At 36.3% G+C, this 20,846-nt stretch overlaps 1 long non-coding RNA gene across 2 annotated transcripts in view; it reads right to left on the reverse strand.

The window, feature by feature from the left end:
- Positions 1 to 1,140: 1,140 nt before the first annotated feature.
- Positions 1,141 to 20,846, reverse strand: part of LOC309666947 — a 98,321-nt gene continuing 78,615 nt past the window's right edge. For both annotated transcript variants that reach the window (XR_014267404.1, XR_014267405.1), the window contains one exon: positions 1,141 to 3,943. This is a non-coding gene — a long non-coding RNA (uncharacterized lncRNA). The remainder of the gene's footprint in view (positions 3,944 to 20,846) is intronic.

A 20,846-nucleotide genomic window follows, 5' to 3' on the forward strand; every position in this document is an offset into this window, starting at 1 on the left:
CTTCACTGCTTTTCCCTCAGCACATGGATGCACCTTCATTGTGTTTCATCCAATGACAATAGACTAATAACACTCTGGTCAAATCCTAGGAGCTATAGGATTCTTGGCTATTAAAACAAAACAAAACCAAAAAAATGAGTCGGCAAAGCAGCTGCTAGTGACTACAGCACAAAAGAGAACTAGGCAAGAATTACCTGCAGCCTCTGAATCATCTGTGAGGAAGTGATGGGGAAAAAGAACTCTTAGAACAACATATGGCCTGTGACCTGACTAGGAAGGAAATGGCCAATGGGTAAATATCCACATGAACCTTGAGAGAAATTTGTGAGTGTGAAACTGTTAGGAAAGTTCAAGAGAATGAATATAATTGTCTCTACTGATTAAGACAGCTTCAGATCAGCTGGGGTACTCAAATCTTTAATGCAGTATAAACTCTCTGAGAGTAGTTTAGTAAGTTATATGATTATTGTAGTCAATTAGATGTGAGATAAAAAGTAAGACAATTTAAATTCCAGGTAGAATTGCATTTCGGATCACCAATTGGAATGAGACTTGCATAAATGATCGTCGTGATGCATTCTCTCATACATTATGCTAGTGAAAAGGAGGTAAGAAGAAAGAGAGCTCAATGTTTTCCCTTCCCTACATGCACAAGCAAGGAGGAGTAGAAGCTTAACTGGCACAGAAAAGCATCTAAAGGCAATAACTCCTTTGGAGGGAGTAATACTGATTATTGTTGGCTGTCTAATGTACGGGCTTTAAGAGGAGGGCCAAGACTGTGATTTCCCCAAAAGAGGGGCTAAGGGAACCCCATGTTGTTGTTAATTCCTTCTTATATCCAGGCTGCTTCTTACCCAGAGGTCATCATCTTGAATATGAAGCTTCCTTTAGCCCTGTTTAGCATCTACTGTCTTCATCCTAAAGCAGGAAATAGGCAGTGGAAGAAATATATATATATATATCCCAATTTCCCATCTCTCAAGAAAACTAGCCAGCAGGATACTGAGTGAATAAACAGAGCTGGTATTTTGAGCATTCATTTGGTTTGATTTTTCTAGCATTCCAAGTTATATAGAAAAGATTTTACCATTATCTTGACAATTGACTTAGTACTTCCTATTTCCCATAAGGCAGGATGTTAAAGAGAAACAGCAGCACAGCCCCCAATACCACAGAGTCAATACCCTCATATCCTTTCTTTAGTAAGAAATATATTTTAAAATATTATCTTTTAGAGCCATCAATTCTCCCATTACCTTAAGCCAAAGGCTTTTGCTGGCTAGCTGTAGTCTTATTTATGCACATAATTAACTATTTTTCCAGCAGATGGTTATTTCGGCTAATGGTTCATAGTAAACCTTCTTAACTATCCATTTATTATCAGACTATGGAAGGTGTGGCCAGTACTACCACAGGATGCTAGAAGTTAGTTTTATGCAACCATTAACATTACTAGAATAGGATATCTTGAACAAGAGATTTTTAAAAATCTAAGGCTTACATAATTTTAAATCATGAACAATCTTGTGATATCTATCAGCCTTCCAACCATCTCCCATAACAGAAGCCATTGTGCAAGGCCTTACTGTGGTGTGTGCCAAAAGAGGGTGGCTCTCCCTAAGCTGGCACAATGTCAGTGTTAGGAATACCCAACTGTGATGTAAAAGTACTAATCTCTCCTAGTGTTTTTATAGAACCTTTTCCTAGAGAGCCAAAGGCACAGAATCAATACCAACACCCTTTCCTGATGGTAGGCTTATTGATTTAGGCTCATCAGCACTTACTCTCTATTAGCCAGATACTGTGCTTGGTGATGAGACACAGAGAACAACACATAAAATATGGGCCTTGCAGTTCAGTGACTTTCAAACTTCAGTGTGCCTAAGAATCATTTTGGAGGCTTGTTAGAAATGTATATAGCTGGTTCTCTTCCTCAGAGATACTAATTCAAAAGATCTGGGCTGGGCCTAGAAGCCTAAATTTTATCAGGTATTTCAGGTAATTCTGGTGCAGACAGTTGTCAGGAATCAGTTGATGAAGGTTTAAGGCAGGACACAGACTTTGCGATCAGATTGGTCATGTACTGGTTCCCCAGTTACTATCTGTGTGATGAAATGAGTTACTAGTTCCTGGACTCAGTCTCAGTTTCCTTATCTGTAAATTCCTACTTTATAGAATTATTGGGAAGATGTATGGAAGGTACTTAGCAAAGGGCCTCATCTGGAGTAGAAACTCATTAAGCGAGTGTCTTTGTTAGTATTAAAAAGCAAATCTGGACCAACTTTACTACTTTGTGCAATCCAGTTGGGAAATGTTCAAAGTAGGAGTCTGGGGATAATTGAAGAGTCTAGGAGGAATCCACTTATGATGAAAGGCAGGAATGATTCAGCATTTACATCTGTAAAAAGTTAAAAGGTTTAGAGTGGTTGTGGGAAGAGACATAGCTGAAAGGCATAGAGAAGACATCCCTGACCAAAATGCCGAATAAGATGATTAGAGTATTTGATGCAACTAAAGAAAGGAAAGGGAAATTGCAACAGTCTTCCTAACAATTGGCAGGGAGGATTATGGTCATCCTGATATGTGGGAAGGAACAATAATCTAAAAAAAATGTTAAAATACCATTTCAACAAGAGCAAAAAAAAAAAAAAAAAAAGCTGTTCTTTGTTGATAAAAAAAAAAACAAAACAGACAAACAAACAACCACCCTAGGGAACTTTGTCTCCAAAGAGCAAAGAAACAACAAATTGAGGACTTGGTCAGGGATGGAGATCATCAGATTAGAGATCCACATCCTGGGATTATTATTATTTTTCAAATGTCATGCAGTTAGAGTGAAAATAATGAACTATATCTGTTTTTCATAACATTTTAGTGGTCTTATTAATTTATAATATAATTAAACCAAAAACTATTATTTTAATTTTTTTCAAAAATTTTTTATTGCATTATTTTTTATTGTACTATTTTTAGCACTTTATTCGCAAACTTTTATATAGTGCTTGAGCAAGGAGTTTCTGAACAATGGAAATAACCACTATTTTTGTAAAAGCTTATACAGTATGTGGTATATGAGGTAATAAAGGTAAGTAAAAAAGTCATTAAAAGTGAATCATTGGAAAAATAATTTACCTTTGTGAATTGCTTGAACCCTAAAGCAGAGGACCGGATTGTCTTTTATTGAAACAGGAAAACCCATGTGGCCCTAACCTACCTGGAAATCTTTAAGCTATGTTCCAGTATAGGGAACCAATCTAAAGCTGCCAAAAGCCAATCGGAAAGTCTCCTCATCTTACTTCCCCAAATCCCACCCACTAGAAAACCCCACCTTAACAGAACACTGACCAATCAAAGACTTTCTTAAAATATCCTCCTTTTGCTCTATAAAATTTACTCTCCTTTCAAGCCCCTTGCAGTCTACCAGAACTAAACAGATAGTAGCTAACTTTTCACTAGAGTTAGCTCTGAATAAACAGCATTTGATTAATTCTGTATGTGGTTTTCAACCTTCTGACAATTTTAATAAGGATTAATTTTTAGTATTCCTTATTCACGGCCATATACTGTGCTAATGTATCACTCGAGATCACAGAACCTGTGTCACATCATCGTCCCCATACATGTAGAGACACATCACAAAACATATACACGAATTTTTTCAGCAAGCAGCTTCCCCCATAGAAGCAGAATATACAATCCTTCAGTGTTTTAGCAAAAATAACTCCAGAGAAAGTACCTTTATGTTGGAACATTTGGTTCTTTCTGGATGACAGTGTCATAACTTCACTGAATCGTCGGTTTTTTCCCAGTTTACTGCTATTGGCCTACCTCTTGCCAATCTCTTCCGCCGGGTGATGGACATGATCCATCCTCATACCTTTATTGTCTGTCAGTTTTGAAGAAGGGGGGAAAGACGAGGAGACGGGACAGGAGCAAGTGTCAGCTGTGAGAATGGAAAAAGGTATAGTTAAATACAGGGTGAAACAAAAATCAAATAATGATTTGTAACTAAGCAGGTTAATGCTTGCCTGATACATTGTAATGCTTTGTAAATATTTTAAAATAAATAAACTGGTCATTAATAAGAAGAGTATACGTTCTTAGTCCTCAAATTAAGTTAATTCCTCTCCCACTCATGATTATAACATGAAACAGGTAGTGGATGGGATTGAGGGTACTTTCAGAGCCAATCTCACCTATAAATGAGTCAGATAGTTAATGTGGTTTGGTAGATTCCTAAAAGTCTATTCCTTCAGAATTTCTCCCATACTCAATGGCCATGGTGACTAAAACTTTTAGCACTGGAGGAATTTACTTTTAGAGAATCCTGGTGAATTGATTATATCTAATTTAGGGGCCATTTAGAAGTCTCAATAAGGTATCTGGAAACGACGACACATTGTTATGTTAGTATCCATTAATCCTTAATATTGACTTGTTCATAGGATTGAGAGTTTCAAAGGACATGATTCTGAGGGAATGGGAGTAATTATTCAAACAGGGACAGGAGTCATAAAAGAGCTGTAGGTAAGAGTGGGACATAAAATTTACTCATGCTGAAACTTTGGATAGGGTTGCCGAAAGCATTTCTCTATGTTGTTAATTACATGCAGTTGGAATCTCTTCTTTCAATTTCCCTTCCCTCCTCTCCTCTCCCCTTCCCTCCCCTCCCTTTCTTTCTTCCTTCTCTCTTTCATTTTACATTTAATTAAAGTAAAATCTTACAATTGAAGATCCTGTTAAGGGGTAAAATTGAAATGCCTAATTGGTATGATTTAGCATTCATTAATCACATAGATCAAAATATTGATAGTTTTAAGAACATTGGCAGACCTCACTGGGGAGAATGTAAAATGGGATAGTTTCCCAGCTTACCTCTGGAGAAAAGGTTTAGCATAAACATGACCTGAGAGGATGAGCAAGTCCCACCCAGATCACAGCAGGCCTGACTGCAGTCTTATTACATGGCCAGCTGACTTGTCTGGGACCTAGGGAACTACGCATTAAATGAGGTCAGCAGTTGTGAAGAAAAGAAAGCTTGCAAAGGAAAATACTTCAAGTACTGAGCCTAGGGCGTATGCCGGGAATCAAAATAATGTAAGGGGATTTATTAACAACAGCTAACGCTTATTGAGCACTTGCATGATTTCAGGTCCTGTTTTAAGGATTTACATGTTCTAACTCATTTATTCCTTACAACAACCCTGTTAGGTAAGTATTAATTTTATCCCCTGTTATGGATGAGAACCTCATCAATATTAACAGTAGAGCAATGACCCTTCTTGTGCGTGTCTCATGGTGATCCATCCAAGAGTTTCTTTAGGGTACCTACTTAGGAGTGGAAGTGCTGGATCAGAGAGAATGCACATCTTCTCCTCACTAGATAAGACCAAATTGTTTTCCAAATAGATTGCACCATTTTACCCTCCCAATAACACATGAAATCTCCCAATTTCTTTATGTGGTCAGGCTTTCAAACTTTTGCCAATTTGAGGGGTGTGAAATTGTATCTTATTTAACTTTGGATTTCTCTGATTACTAATGCTTTATCATATTTTCATATGTTTATTGGCCATTCCGGTTTCCTTTTCTAGGAATTTACTCTTTTTATTCTTTCCTCATTTTTATCGTTGTACTTTTTTATTGATCACATGTGATTATACGCTTTGGCTACTAATTTTCTGCTGGTTATATGTAGTGCAAATATCCTTTCCAAGACTTCCTCCCTCCCTTCCTTCCTCTTCTCCTCCGTCTTACTCTCTTTTTCTCATAGTGTTTTTTGACATACATAAAATGTTTTACATTTTAATATGGTCAATTTATCAATCTTTTCCTTAATGGTTTATTCTTCCCATCCTGAAGGCCTAAAGATATTTTCCAGTATATGGTAACCTCATCTTCATCATGTCCTAAGTTCTCAAATATTCTGTTTCTGGGCTTTCTTTCTGATCTATTTTTCTTCTTTTTTTCTTAAATCCCTGAGCCAATATCACATTGTCTCAATTAGTTTATAGTTAGCCAAGAGATCACAAGGGTGATTCTCCATACCTTATTATTCTTCTTCAGTATTGTATTTCTTTATCTTGAATCTTACTATTTTTCTTCAATATTATATTTAGTATTCTTGGGTCTTTGCTTATTCTTATACATTTGATAAAAAGTTTTGTTAACTTCAATAAACTGACCTTCTGTGAGTTTGGATGTAACTGGATGATTTAATAGACTAATTTGGAGGTGTAGATTTCCATTTATTTAGATCTTCTTCAATGTTTTCCAATAATATTTTATCATTTTTTTCATGACATCTTTTGTTAGCTTTATCTCTGGTATCTTATTGCTCTTATAAATGGAAACTTTAAAAAATTTCATTCTCTAGCTGTTTGCTATTGGTGTATGGGAGTATGATTGATTTTCTGCATTGATTGTTACATTGACCATGCATCTAGCAACATTACTAAATCTCTGATTAATTGTAGTTATTTGGCTATCAGTTCTCTTGTGAAAAGAGCACTTTTATTTTACCTTTCATATATGTGTGTATACATATATATATATAATAACAAAAGCACACACACATATATATATAACATATATGTAGATATCATAATATAAATAAACATCTACGTATCTATGTATCTATAACCTATATACCTATCATCTATTATCCATCTTCCTATTCTTGTCTTACAGAGCTAGCTAGGTCTTCCAATACAATATTATATGGCATTGTTGACAGGGAGCGTACTTCCAGTGTTTCACTCTTTAGTGTCATCTTTGCTTTAGGCAAAGAGGAAATTTCCTCCTACTTTTGGATAGGCTAGGTTAGGCTGTAATAACGAATGACCTTAACATTTCAGTGGCTTTCAAAGAAAAGTTTATGTCTGGCTCACACTTTTTCTCCATTATAGGTCAGTTGTGACTCTGCTTCCATCACCTTATGCCAGGTAAAATGATAATGGAGTTGTCTCTGTAATATTACCAGTTACATGGTGAACAGTGTCTTGGCTCCTAAAGCTTCTGCCTGGGAGGGGCAGGACACATCTCTTATGCTTATATTTCATTGACCAAAGGATGTCTAATGGCCATGCCTGATTTAAATAGGTTGGGAATATACAATCCTCCCTTAGTGGGAGGGTATCATAAGGAGAGGCTGCAAATATTTTGAACACTAGTATAATTGCCCACAGTGGGTAGAGTCAACTGCTTTAATACCTATGTCTATTTAAGTTTTATAAAGACTTTTGCCCACAGTTTAAAACTTATGGAGTTATTTTATTCTCCCCCCTTCCTCTTTTTCTAAACCCAAGAAAGAATTTATGAATAAACAAGTAAACTTTCCTAAGTCTAAAATGTCTTGTTTAAATAATCAACATCATTCTTCACTTAGTTAAAAAGCTTTTGGGGTGAGAATCCTTAACCTTTGAAGCTAACTTGTTGGCATTCTTCTCTGTCTTGGGTCTGCTTATAACTGTTGTGATAGACACAGGAGAGCTACAAAAATGCATACTTTTTTTCTTGATATAAAACCTATGCCCCTGGGCTTCCCTCGTGGCACAGTGGTTAAGAATCCGCCTGCCAATGCAGGAGACATGGGTTCGAGCCCTGGTCTGGGAAGATCCCATATGCCATGGAGCAACTAAGCCTGTGAGACAAAACTGCTGAGCCCGCGTGCCACAACTACTGAAGCCTGTGCACCTAGAGCCTGTGCTATGCAACAAGAGAAGCCACCGCAATGAGAAGCCCACACACTGCAACGAAGAGTAGCCCCCGCTCACCACAGCTAGAGAAAGCCTGCACACAGCAACGAAGACCCAATGCAGCCAAAAATAAATAAATTTAAAAAATAAATAAAATAAACAGACAAACAAACCTGTGCCCCTGAGATTTTTCATATGAGGGTACTGGATATTAGAATATTGTCTTCCATGATTGACATTGTCTTAGGGGACAACATTAGGGAATCCATAATGGTTTGAGATTATGACTGATTGTATTTTAGGAAATAATATATTTTTTAAAAGATAGGAAAAGCAAAAGGGAAATATTGGAAGACTCATTTGTCAAATATTATAGATTATCACTATGGAATGTGAATTAGTATAGTAATGGGAAGGTATATGTGTGCGTGTGTGCCTGTGTGTGTGTATATGTGTGAAGAGAAGAAAGTTAGAGAAGAGATTGTAATAGCTGCCAGAGAGTCATCTATAAAAACATTTTATGCAAATTTTCTGCTGTGTCAGACTTGAGAAGAGTACAGTCTGCTTCCATGGTGTTCCTGGGCATGAATGTCAATTGAACAGCCCAGGACTCTGAGGTACTCTGGCTGAGTAGAGAACCTCAGTATGCTTGCATCTCAAAGACTGAGATCAGAGTTTTTTACACTCTTCTTTCTCATCTATTTTACTTTTTCCTTCTTTTGAGTAAGTAACCCAGGGCCAAATCATTTAGTCATATGTATTATATTAGATTTCTAAAACTGCACACTCCTTTTGAACACTTACCTTAAAAGTTTTACCTATTTTTAAAAATAATATTTCAAATATTTTAAATATAAAAACATCTTTAGTTTTCAAACATCATTATGTGAAAACTACAAAAGTAACTGAAGGCATAGGTAGAAAGATTCTTGGAATGGGGGTCAGAATGCTTGAATCCAGACTCTTAATAAGCTTCTTTCTAGTTATGGGACTTAGGTAAATAGTGTAACCTCTCTGGGTCCCCTTATTCCCAGTGGTTAAAATATGTGGGTGGGAACAGGTAAAATTCATTGAGTAGTTTTTCACTAGGGTGTCTAAAATAACTTTTCTTATTGCATGTATTCTCTTCAAGGTAGGTCAACCTCCTTCAACACAAGAATGAGGAAGTAGGTGGCAAAGAGAAAAGGGTCTATTCTTATAATTAAAGTTAAAATATTTTTGGAACAGCTAGCACAAGTCTGTAATTCCTTAGCTAAGCATACAAGTTCTTCCATTGACTGACTGCTGCTTGACTCTTCAATGTTACCATCTTTTCTCATGCCAAGCTAGTATACCTGTAACTTTCCCAGATAAACCACATTGTTTCATGCTCTCAAGACTTAATACACACTATTTTCTCTGCTTTGAATGTTCCTCTTTGTCTTATCTGTCTTATGAGTCCTTAGTTAATCTTCAATTTAACAGCTCAAACCTTCTCAATCTCCTTCGTGAGCCATGTTTGCTAGTTTCTTTGTACCATAAGTGTTGCCTAATATATTCACTTATCATGTCCTTCATCGTGGACTTATCTGTTTGTTGAAAAGGAGAATAGATAAAATCCTAGCACAACACTTGGCACATAAGTTGTACCCAAAAAATGTTGGTCATTATTATTGGGATTATTGTTCTTCTGTCTTCTGAGCTCCTTGAGGATAGAGACTATACATGGTTTATATTTACATTGCTAACAACACATTAAGAGTCTGGTACATGATAGGTGCTCAAAACACATTTGTTAAATTAATTAATTAGGAAATCTTTAGGAAAAAGTCTCTCCTTTAATTCATTAGCCCGTTCATTATTTTGAATTCTTATTTTTATACTTAAAATTTCAATTTGAAAAGGAAATTATTAAATCCATGTTTTACTTCTAGATTCACATAAAAATGGTTTCCACAGGCTGCAATCAGAGAAAATATATCTGTTACTTGGTTAAAATGAATGGCATTCCCATAACAAGATGATTTCTGATGCCAAATGTCTTTCCAAAGGCTTTTTGTTTTTTTCAACATGATATTAGTTTTTTATTGCGTGTAACAATTTACCACAAACTTAGTGGCTTAAAACAATAGTCGTGTATTATTTCGTTACATAACTTACTGTTATATAAGTCAAAAAACCAGGTAGGCTCAGCTAGTTACTCTAGTCTCACAAGGCTGAAATTAAAGGGGCAAATACGGTAGGCTTTTATCTGGTGGCTTTACTGGAGAGGCAATGTGCTTCCAGGCTTATTCAGGTTTTAACAGTGAGGGCTGCTGGTTGGAGGTGGTTCTCAGCTTCTAGAGAGTTATCTGCATGCCTTGACTCATGCCTATTCCATCTTCAAAGTCAACAAAGGCATGTTGAATCCTTCTCCTGACTTTCTCTTCTCCCACCAGCTAGAAAAGTTCTCTTCTTTTATGGTCAGAGTAGATTACATTAGGACTTGTGTGATCCCCCTAGTTTAAGGTCAATCATGCTCTACAATATTATATAATCATCGGAGTGATAATAATATCATATTCATAGATTCTGGGGATTAGAACAAGACATCTTTGGATGACCATAGTTTTATCTACCCCAGTCTACTGCCCCCCTCCAAAGGTTCATATCCATTTCACATGTAAAATACATTCACCCCATTTCAAGATCTCCAAAAGTCTCATTCCAATACAACATCATCTCAAAATTCAAAATCTCATCATCTAAAGCATCTGAATCAGTGCAGATGAGACTCCTGTGCACAATTCCTATCATCTGTGGACTGTGATACTAAATAAACATCGAATCTGTTTCAAACAGAAACTGGTGGGACATCAAGAAGATAATAGTTACAGACAGTATGGCTCAAAATGGGAGAAAAGGAAAATAAAAGGGAGTTTCTATTCCAAAGAAGTTTTGAAATCCATCTGGGCAGACTCCCTTAGGTTTCAAACCCTGGGAACAGTTCTCTGTGGCTCTCAGCTCTCCCCACTGAGCTCTCAGTTCTACTCTCTGGGCTCTAGGCCCACTTCCCACCAATGGAATTTCAGGGGTCCAATAATCTTTCATTTTGTAATTTTTTTCCTTTTTCTTTTTTTGGTCTATACTAGCAGTATTTCTTTTTTTTTTTTTTTTTTTTTTAACATCTTTATTGAAGTATAATTGCCTTACAATGGTGTGTTAGCTTCTGCTTTATAACAAAGTGAATCAGTTATACATATACAATATGTTCCCATTTCTCTTCCCTCTTGCATCTCCCTCCCTCCCACCCTCCCCATCCCATCCCTCTAGATGGTCACAAAGCACCGAGCTGATCTCCCTGTAGCAGTATTTCTGTTGACATAGATTTCTCAAGAAACTTGTGCGTCTCCCTGGCACAGGGATTCATCTCAATAGACAGATCTCAAGTCCATAACACATTTTGAGATAATCTTTTCTCTATCTTTGGCTTCTGTTGAAATGGCTGATGGAGAGTACCCTTAAGCTTCCTAGAAATTCCGTTTTAAGAAGATCTGTGAAGCAAACCCTTAATCTCTTGAGACTTAATATTCTGACCTTCTGGTCTTTCCAAAATTTGAGCAAAGGGGTGCCCAGACACACTCAGCTTTTTCTCTGTGCTTCACTTTCAGAAACAATCTCTTAATTTTAGCAGTTTTTGCCATCAGGATAGGCTGAGGATTTCCCAGAGCAAGTCCTGGTTCCTTTTTGTTTACTGTTCTTTCATCAGTTTTTCTCTCTCCTCTCACATTTTACTATAAGCAGCAGGTAAAAAACCAGGCAGCACCTCCAACACTTTGCTTGGAAACCTACTCACCTAAATAATTAAGTTTATCATTTCGAAATTCTGCTTTCCACATAAATTCAGGACAAAATTCTGCTAATCTTTATGCCACAGTATGATATTGATCCTCCTTCCATAGTTTTCATTAACATGTTCCATGCTTCATTCTGAGCTGTCCCCAGTCTATGTACTTGACATCCATGGTTCAACTAACAGTTTATTCATGGCAGTCTAGGCTTCCTCTACAGTGCTCCATAAGGTTCTCCTCAAACTTCTTTCAGCCTCCACTCACTGCCTAATTCCAGAGCCACTCCCATATTTTGTGTACTTGTTCTGGGAGCACCCCACTCCTGACACCAACATCTGTGTTAGTTCTCTATTTCTGTGTAACAGATTACCACATATAAAACAGCTTAGAGCAACACAAATTTATTAGCTTACAGTTTTGCAGATCAGAAGGCCAATGTGCTGAATTTTCTGCTTAGGGTCTCCAAAGGCTGAAATCAAGATGTTGTCTTGATGGGCTGTATCTGGGGGATCTGGAGAAGAATCTGCTTCCAACTCATTCTTGTTGTTGGCAGAATAAGTTCCTTGGAGTTGTAGGACTGAGGTTCCTGTTTCCTTGCTGGCTGCTAGCTGGGGGTGGCTTTCTGCTCCTAGAGGCTCCTTGCATTCTTTCTCTTATGTCCCCATCCATCTTCAAACCAGCAATGGTGTATTGAATACTTCCTCAGGCTTTGAGTCTATCTGACTTCCTCTTCTGCTTTTCTCTTCTGCTTTTAAAGGGCTCATGTGATTAGATCATCTCTCTCCCACAAATAATTTTTGTATCTTCAGATCAGCTGACTTAAGACTTTAATTACATCTGCAAAATTCCTTCAGAACAGTACCTAGTTTGGTATTTTATTGAATACACAAGAGTTGAGAACTTTGGGTTGGCATTTTTAGACTTCTTCCAGGTAAAACCATTACTAGAGAATTGATTTAAATAAATCAATTTGAAATCAAGATATGCAACACTTTTTTTAGTACAGTGTTTGAAATATATATTAAACACTATTTTATATTCTATAACTTCTTTAATGATGATAAGCATTCCATATTACTCTTTGGACATGTAATTAACACTTCTATTTAAAGAAAAATTGCTACCTTATTAATAGGTTTCCCTGAATTTGACTAACATCATCAGTGATTTCAAAGTTTTGGCCTAATTATAGATCTTTGTGATCATCTAATGTATATGTGTTTCTATCATAGTGTAAGACAACACAGAGGATCACATTTTTAAATCAGACCAACAAAGTAAAAATCTTAAAATAGTCACACAACTCAATTGCAGCCAATGATTTGAAAGTGGAAGTGAGGCTTCTGGGAAAATTCTTTCCAAAGAGCCAGATTTAGCTGGTATATGTCTTTTTGCCCTTCTTCCTGACTAGACTGTGGATGAGTTCCAGTTGTGGAGCATGCATCTTATGACCACAAAGCCATCCCGACAGAAGGATCCAGAGGAATGCAGAGACTTGAGAGCTGATATTCTTGAGCTGCTGAACTAATGCCACCAACAACTTATCTCTGGACATCTCATGATGTGAGAAAAACACAACACATTATTTGTTTACACCACCTTTTTGGGGGGTTTGTATGACTTGGCTGCAATTTTTAACTGACATAGTAGTTCCGAGTAGTGCCTAGAGAAGATACAGCCATAGAGGAGGAAAGTACATAAATCCTTTGACCTGTCAAAATACGTGATTAATCTCTCTCATGACATTTGTGTGCCACTGTTGTGTAAATGAAAATCTAATCTCCTGTACTGGTCTAAAAACTCATAAAAGGATATCCATCCTTTGTCTCTACCACAAGTTAGCTTAGTTAAGTTCACCCTAAATATTTGTTGAATGACATCAATAAGGGTAAAGATGCCTCCAATTTAGACTCTTGCAGCTTGATGTGTAAAAAATATTTTTATTATGAGAAGGGAATAGGAGAAAAAATAAACTCTGATAAAGGGGAAATAGGAAAATCTCCTAATGTGACTTTGCAGACAGCATTCCAGAAAACTAACAATCATCATCCTCATCAACATCACCAAAGAGTGTATTCAGGTAAGAGAAGGCATAACCAAGGAAAATATAAAAGATCAGCATGGAATTGTATGAAGTATGTCAAGAATCTTGAAGAAAATATTCATGACAGCAAGATGGGGAATGCTTTTAAGTTATATTCTGGGTAAGACCTGCTTGACCTGTGTTGTGTGATTTTCACAGATGAGTGTAAAAAAGAGGAAATTCTTATTTTTATTTGTGTTGAGTAGCACAATTTTCAAATTGGAAAAATGTAGCAAGATTTTTTCCTTTCTGGGTGCTTTATTTCCACTTCTCACATTTATTAGAGAGGCCTATACTTAAAAAATAGATTAGATTATAAAAGAGTTAGATTTATAAAAGAGTCCCTAACTTCTATAAATTATTATCTCCAGATTGGGAGAAATTTTTTTATAACTTTAGTGAATAAAATACACACTTGGATATCACTTATTATTAGTTGATTATTTTATTCTTACAAAAAAGTTTTTGAGACCCTACCTGGGAATATAGCAATAAACAGCTAGATCTGTTTCTTCGTACCCTGAAATTAATGTTTCCTGGGGAAGATAGGGACCAAAGGGATAAGTATGATGAGGTGTGAGCACTCTTAGGATGGGGAAATATGGAAGTGACGGAAAATTTGAGCAGGGAGAAACTTATCCTAGCCCTGGTATTGTGAAATAATGGGAAGATAGGAAAAAGACCAGAGAATGTTTGGTTTAAATCTGGTGGAATAACAATCTGTGCCTCCAAAAAGTGTCTCTTGGTTTTGAATTTAAAAACTATTATCAAGATTCTGGAATTTCCCTGTTTGGCAGATTTTTATATTCTACATTGTGAGCTAAAACACTAAATTTAAAAATTTAAAATACTTACATGTAGTATTCATGGATTCATGAAATTATCAGGATTAAGTACCATGTTATAAGCCAAATGAGTGGTAATTACAGAGAATATATTTTTATGTTTCCTTAATTTCTCTTTCTTTTCTAAGCTATTCCATTTATAAAAATAAAGAAAACAACAAAACAAAAAAGAAAAAGCCAGACAAAACCAACCCAATTTCATGTAAAGTAATTTATTATATTTTTCCTTGCTGTGGAACACTATAAATATAACTACTTGCAAATTTCAGAAGGGCTTATTACTTCATTCTGTAAAAATCTCAATTGACAATTTTATTGTCAATTTAATAAAGTCAGAATGTTGCATATGTGTTTTTTTCCATTTCAAAATTAAATATCCTTTATATGCAAAACATCCTTCACAACAATGTTTTCCTCACATGCTACTCCCGTGATTAGTATTAGCTTATGCTTCATAGCACACTCAGTATCTTAACCCACAGCCAGGTTAATTGTGAAATGGTTAATTTCCAGAGAAAGATGGACTTTTTAAACAGATCTCAGGCATATGCATTATTAACCTGAAGAGAAACATTTGCTTAGGATGTTTCAACAACACTGGAAAGGATAGGAGGGGATGGAGGAGGAAAGAAGAAGGGAAAGGGAAAGGAAAAGACAGGTGAAAGAACAATTTTATTGAAATACTGATTATGGAGTTTCATTGAATGGCCGAAGTGATGGAAAAATGGTCTAGGCCAGTGTTTCTCAGCTGGTGTTTGTACAGTTCATTTGGGACCTTTTAAAGATGCAGATTCTGATTTGTAGTACGGAAGTGATGACTGAGATGGTTTATTTTCAACAAACTTCCACAAGTTTCTGGTCTATGGATTAGCCAGGGTCTAGATCTGTGGTTCTGAGCATTGGCTCACGTGAGAAACACCTGGCAAAATAGAAAAATCCTGATGCTCAGGTCACACCCCTGAACCATTAATCTAGAATCTTTGGTACTGAGACCCAGGTTTCAGTGTTTAAAAAATTTCCTTGTGGATATACCAATATGCAGCCAGGCTTGAGAAACCACTGGTCAGAAGATTATTGTCCCTCATCATTGGCAAGAGCTGGTGGATTCACTCCAGTGGTACTTTAGAACCACTCATAAACTGAAAGTCAAATTACTCTATTACAACAGACTGCAGCTGAGAAAACAAAACACGCACCACACTATTTAAATAAAAACCCAGCTCACATAGGATATGTTTGGCTGCATAGACCCTCAGAAATGTTATTGTTTCTGTCCTTGCACAATTTTGCTATTGAGTTCCTGCATATAAGCACGTCTTGGGAATAGTGGTTGAAATAAGAAAAATAAACCATTTAGTTTCTCCCTGCATGAGACTGGAGTGATTGGAAGGCCAATTTCTTCACATCAACTTGCCAGATCTCAGGGATGGCAGGATTTCAGGGAATGGCTCTTTGAGTGTTGGTTCTAACTTATCCTGGTCCATTTCCTACAATGTGAGTTTCTTGCCAATATAGTACTTCTGATAACGAGAATTACCCCTATTTCCCACATATACAGAAAAGTATGTCTTAATTTTTAGCGTATCATTGATTCTTAGAATAGTTTTCCTTTGCTCAAACGAACTGCATCAGCTAATGTTCTTAACTGAAAGCAACTGAAAAGGAGTCTGGGTGAATTAAACAGAAAAGGAGTTCATTTAAAAGGATAATGAGAACCTCACAGGCCTGTTGGAGATTTGAAGAACCAGACTCAAGGCTAAATGGCCAGGAAAAATGCCCAAACCACACTGTAGAACTGTCTGAAGGGAAACTGCTGCTGCTGCTGCTGCTAGATGTTAGAATTTTCCCTGCTGCAATTTTGCGCCAGGAACACACGTCAATCGCTTTGTGGCTGAGAGCTGGACACACTCTCACTTCCACCCTCACTAGAAAACCATGCTGTGTAGTTCCTCACATTGCTCACTAAGTTCTCCTACTGGAATGTCTGATTGAGTTTCAGGATTACGCCTCACTGCAGGGGTATTTTCTACCTTGGAGAGGCAGGAGTTAAACAGTGGGAAATTCCTCATACAGAGGAAGGGTATTCAAAACATGCTGGGGCAATAAAGAAACACTACTGCCTACCGTCCTTCCTAGAGTCCTCCTTTCGTAACTCAAGTCAGTATAGGGAATAGTGCAGTTTTATTGCACTTCAGTGAGCATTTATTCAGTTCTGCTGCATACTCAAGATGTAAACAAGACAAAAATAAATTGGTGTAGAAGTGCTTACAGTTTGTTAGGAAAAGTTTTGAATGGATTATTTTAATATAATATTGTAAAATGTAATGGGTTGAAATGTATTCAGAAGAGGAGACCTTAGTGCCACAAACTGAGTGCAAAGCGGGAGAAAATAATATACCATTTTAAAGCTCGTTTGCCTTGACTTAAATCAGGTACAGTGAAATAGCTAATATAGTATTGTATTATATTTGTGTTTTTCTGTAATATTCTCACCAAATGTTATATAAACTCTTCAAGGGCAAATATCTATCTTTTAAATTTACTTTTTATAGTATCTAGCATGTAACTAGGCATGTAGTAAGTGCCCAAGTATTTTTACTGATTTGAATTATTTTGGGAAATGTACAGTCTAAATACTCCAAAACATATCCAACCACACTGTGTAAATAATATTGTGGAATAAAATATTATTTTAAATCATTTGCTGCTTGACCATCTGAATTATAATTAACAGTTGATGGACTGGCAACTGAAAGTTTTAAGATTGTTATAGTTTTCAGGGGATTAGGCCTTTCTAACTCAAGCTATACTGAGACAAGATTCATGTGAAAATAGATTTTTAAAAAATTGGCATTAACAGTTGTCATGATATGAATTGCTCTGCACTCTATTATCAGTTTTTAAATTTTTATTTATTTATTTTTTTATTGAAGTATAGTTGATTTACAATGTTGTGTTAATTTCTGCTGTACAGCAAAGTGATTCAATTACTCATATACATGCACTCTTTTTAAATATTCTTTTCCATTATGGTTTATCACAGGATATTGAATATAGTTCCCTATTTTTTATTTTTTTTGGACTTTATTATTATTATTGGTGTTGTTATTCCATATTTAAAGGAAACTTTTCCACTACTAGGTTTGTGTATATGACCTCTTCATGACTAGGAGGATGGAAATGTCTCAAGTTTCTTGGGCATACTTGAGATGCCCATAGGTTAGGAGGATGATTATATATCTGAGTAGGGAAAATCACAATGCTCAGGAGAAAAAAGTATGCAAAACAATACAGTTTGCAAAGAATAGGAACCCACTGGAAATAGCTTAAGCAAAAAGGATAATTTGTTAAATGGATAGTTCTAATTGTTTTTTTATCTGCAAAATATTCATTGTAAAGTTGTACTAAAATATATTCACCTATTCCTCTATTCCAGGTGCTTTCTAATGTTTTTACAATTAAAATAATGTTGCAACCTCCATGTGCACATAGTAATGTATTATGATATTTTTAACAGAAGTGGTGTTACTGGATATGGCAGATTCTATTATTGTTAACATTTACTCAACATCCCCCTTCCCATAACCATAAGGGAATTATACATCATCAACATTGCCATGTAACTTAGTACCTCCTTATGGTGTTATCAAAATTATAAAGTTGTTCCTAATATTTCCTTATCATTTTAATGTCTTTAGGATCTGTGGTAATGTCATTTATTTCATTTATCATGTTGGTAATTTGCATTTTGGCCTCTGATTCTGTTGATTCTTTTATCTCTTGACATTCTTCTTCTTCTTTTTTTTTTTTTTCTTTTCCTTGCTTTTACTAAAAAGTAAATTGTGATGCTTAATAATATTCTGGTACTCAGATATATGGTCAAACATTATTCTGAATGTTTCTGTTTGGGTGTTTGGGGATGAGATAACATTTAAATCAGTGGCCTTTGAGTAGAGCAGGCTGCCCTTCATAATGTGGATGGACCTCATTCAGTCAGTTGAAAGCCTCAGTGGAATAAAAGACTGACATTTCTTGAGCAAGAGGGAATTCTGTTAGTAGCCAGCCTTCAGACTTGCACTGTAATGTCAGCTTATCCCTGAGTCTTCAGCCTGATGGCCTTCAGACTTCAACTTCAGCATCAGCTCTTCCTTGGTCTCCAGCCTGCTGGCTCACCCTGCAGATTTTGGACATGCCAGCCTCCATAATCACATAAGCCAGTTACTTACAACAAATCTCTTTCTATAAACACACACACACCCGTCCTATTGGTTCTATCTCTCTGGAGAACTCTAGACTCACTGACATGTCTTGTAATGTTGGATTGAACACTGGCCACTATATAGAGAAGAACTACAAAGGCTGACAGAAATAATACTTATGCTTTGGAATGGCATACATCTTTTTCTGTCGGTTCATTACTGTGGGAATTTAGTTCAATATAATTAGTAGTTGAGTTGGGTTTAGGTTTCGTTGTTGTTATCATCATTCTCATTACACATTAGGCTACAAATTTCTCCAGTGGTGGCCTGACAAGGCAACCAACTGAACTGAATTTCAAAGTGTGACAAGTCCCTCTGAAAAGAAATTGAACACATGAACTCTGTGTGCTTATTGTGGAGTCTGGGGTAGCAGATAGTTTATCTCAGTATTCTTTCCTCAACCCTGATATTTAAGCAGTCTTTGTACTTGGTATTCTTGTCCAGCCTCGGTCTTAGGTAGAGCCTGTATGCCTGGACTTTAGGAGTAAGGCCTTCTCAGTATCCCTGGTCTTCCTTCTTGTGACAGAAGAGATATGTATTATATCTTTGGAGAGGCTTGGGCAGGATCGAATTTTCTTCCTCTTTCCCAGTGGAAGCAGACCTCTGCTTTGTATCAGTGTAGGATTGTGGGCTAGAAGATTCTCCTGCCTCTTCCACAGAAACAGAGAGCTGTTTCTTCAAGAAGCAGTCGATCTTTGTCTGATATTTTGGGGTGGAAGATAAGGATTCCTTCTACTACTTAAGCCATGCCTAGGGTGTGGTGGGCAAGAACGTTTGATGCCTCTTGCCCAGCATCTTAAGGTTTTTGCTTTATGTGAGAGAATGGAAGCAGCACTGCTTTGTGCCTCTGCCTTATTGGTAGCTGATCAACACCCACATGATGTCCCCATTGAGGGGAGTGGCTCTCCCTGGTATCCTCTTCTGCCCAGAATCTTTCTTATGAGTACTTAGCAGAGATCCACGGAAAAAGAGTTTGTGAGCGAGCAAACAGTTACAAGCCCACACTTGGCCTTTAGGAATTTCTTAAATTTTAGCTGATTTATTCTTGTTCTTTTTTTTTTTTTTTTTTTTTGGCAGCCACCTCTTCCTCTTGTGCTCTGCCATAGATGAAAGAGTTCATGTGACCAATCTCTTTTCAGAGGAACTTGTCACACTTTGAAATTCAGTTCAGTTAGTTGCCTTGTTACCAGAGGTGTCTGATGGGTTCAAGAAAAGTTTTGTTTTGTTTTATTTTTAGATTATCTGTATTTTTCTTGTTGTTAGGATGGAAATGATGTTCTCCTGAAAGTTTTTACACTCTAAGAAGGTTAAAAAAAAAATTTAAACAGCTTATTGTCTTTTAAAGAAATTAAAAAGAGAAAAATTTGTCTTTTGTATTTATCCATATATTTACCATTTTCAGTGATTTTTTTTTTCTTCCTGTTTGAATTTCTACCTGTTTTCATTGCTATTTGGCTTGAGGGACTTCTTTCAGCATTTCTTAGATCTGCTGGCAGTAAATGTTGTCAAAATTTCATGTATATGAAAATGATTTTATTTTGTGTTTATTTTTTGAAAGATAATTCACCAGATACAGGATGCTATAATGACAGCTCTTTTTTGTTTTTCCATTTCAGACCATTAAAGATGTTGTTCCATTGTCTTCTGGCTTCAATTTTTTTTTTTTAACTAGAAGTCATCTGTTATTCTCATTGATGTTTCTTGGTATAAAATGTGTGGGTTTTTTTTTCTCCTTTGGCTTCTTTTAAGATTGTTCCTTTTGCCTTTGGTTTGCAGCAGTTTGACTATCATGTAAGGATGTGTTCCTTTTCTCTTCTTACCATGTAGAATGGTTTTCTTTTTATTTAACACTGAGCAAACAGTTTTTCTCCTATACATAGCATGCTATCAAACCAATTTTTTGAACTTTTTTCATCAAAGCTTCTATGGATAAGGGATTTTGTTAAGCCTGATCCTTCAAAACTTATAATGATCTTCCTTTACTTGATTTTAGACACCATGCATAGCGTACATTAAAATAATATTTAGATAATCACTTTTTTATGCTTGCTCTGTTCCAGGCACTATGATGAGTACTTAAAAGGCTATTATTTCCTTTAAACTTCATAACTACCACGTGAATTAGGTACTATTATTCCCATTGTACATATGAG

Source organism: Balaenoptera physalus (assembly GCF_965194825.1).
Source record: "Balaenoptera physalus genome assembly, chromosome: 9".
Lineage (NCBI taxonomy): Eukaryota > Metazoa > Chordata > Mammalia > Artiodactyla > Balaenopteridae > Balaenoptera > Balaenoptera physalus.